This window comes from Leptonychotes weddellii, chromosome 13, assembly GCF_054177405.1.
Source record: "Leptonychotes weddellii isolate Sample4059 chromosome 13, ASM5417740v2, whole genome shotgun sequence".
NCBI classification, from domain to species: Eukaryota; Metazoa; Chordata; class Mammalia; order Carnivora; family Phocidae; genus Leptonychotes; species Leptonychotes weddellii.
The window spans coordinates 55,210,505-55,212,586 of NC_138381.1; positions in this window are offsets into that span (position 1 = coordinate 55,210,505).

The following is a 2,082-nucleotide window of genomic DNA, read 5'->3' on the forward strand; positions in this document are numbered from 1 at the left end:
AAGTACATTGATACAAAGTCAGTGCAAGAATCTGATGATGGCATCAGTTTACATCCTCACTAGGCTGGTCGTGACCAGACGTTGGTCCTGGCATCTGGGTCTAGAAGTCATTGTGATCATAGGTCCGGCAGGCTGTCCCAAACCATCACATTGGATCTCAGTTATTTCAGCTTGCCTTGTGTGTTCTTGATGCAGTTAAGTATATTGTGGGAACAACCACTTCTCAGACTTCAGACATAGATTCAGATGGCACCCCTGGAACAGCACTGGACCGATGGGGAGGGAGGTGGTATGGGCAGGCTGCTCTGACCCTGGACCACTCCTCCAGGTGGCCCAGAGATGCCGAGCTCCAGCTCACCAGACCACAGAACCATCTGCGTGGATGCCAGTAACTCAGTATTCCAGGAGCATGGGAGCCTTCCTCAGGTCATCCTGCAGTCTCAGCTGCTCTGCCCAGTGACCTGCAGATGTAACAGATTTACTGCCTCCCTTCCTCAAAGGATGTTTGTGGGAGGTGATTCAGTGAAGAATTGTTTGAAGGCTGTATGATTCACTTGGCCATCAGGCTGTCTGTGCTGTTCCCCACACGATCCGTAGACAATAAGACTGTACTTCCTTAACCACTGTGAGGAGGGGCGCCGGCAAGTGTGGAGGTTTGGTAGCCCTCTGCTGTGAGGCCTCCTGAGTGGAATGAAGTGGGTGGTGCCAAACATGAGTCAGGTTTGGTCAGAAAAGGGACAAAGCCGTGCATGAGATGGTTGGTCAGATGGTAACTCACATCTGCACTTCTAATTCAAGCTTGTGGAGTCTTGAGAAGGCAGCCAGCGTGGCCTGGAATAGCTACGACAGCCATCCTCGGGTTTCCTGACCTGCACAAGGAGGCCCACAGCATTGTTGTGACCAATGCTCATGCTGGCTCCCACATGGAGCCTGACTCAAACCAGGGGTTCACAGCACTCATCCTTTCTTCCAAGGTCAGTCAAACCTAGCATATTTCCAGGTCAGATGTGGATGGTAAGATACTTATTTTTACTGTAGTCTCACAAAGTGTAGTGCAGATTTCTGCAGAAATGGGGTCCGTTTTCACTGCAGTTCAAGTCATGCTGCTGTGTTTAGTGATTCCCTTTCCATCTACCCAAGGTTGGGGCTCGGCACGGGATAGTTACTGGGTGTAAGCCATGGCATCACAGAGCTCAGGCCTTCTGTCAGGTGGGGTAACCCCAGAATGGCTCCAAATGACAGTCATTTCTTTCTCGCTCCTTGTCCAACAAAGGTCAGAGGGGGCTGTGCTCAGCAGTTACCGGGACCCAGACTGATGGAGGAATCCAGCAGAGGCAGAGGTGAGGGTTGAGCACTAGCATTTAGACCTTTCCACCTGGAAGTGACATGCTACTCACATTCTTTGGGCTGAAGCAAAGTCATGTTCACAGTTAACTTCAAAGGGGCAGAAAGGAGAAATAAACCAGAAACACTGGTGAATGGCAATGTCTGCTAATTACTAGTAGCACTAGCCTGGTCATGTCCTATGGAGTTTGACTTTACAAGACCTCTTACAGAAGTTGTGTCAAGTTATAGAAACTGTAAAGTGATGATTTGCTATATAGAAAATAGCCCTCAACCTTGGCACTGAGCCTGAGTACTCCTGAAGGAAGCACACAGCTCTCAGAGCCGACCCTGCCAGGTCCCTCCTCACCCACCAAGAGCTTGCATGTCCCCCTGGCTCTGGCTGGAAGCCTGGAGGTCATTTTCTGTAGCTCCTCTGGCAAATCTTAGCCCAGCTGTCAGGGAAGGTTGGGACTAACTAGCCCAGGACGTGACACTGGAAGATGAAAGATTTTGTGGGAGGTCTAAGTGCTGGTTGCAAAAGGGGACGACAGGCTTTTATTTACATGTGTGCTACTCTGATGCTCAGGAGAATTCTGGCTGCCACCCTTAGGGTCTGCAGTTCAAGGAAAGCCTTTTCCTCTGAGTTCATTCACTGAGTGGCAGGGGCAGTTCACCCCAGAAAGAGACAAGGTACCCAAGTAACCATTATAACAACGCAAACAAATCCATCAGGAAACAGGCTGGAAGAGGCAAAGG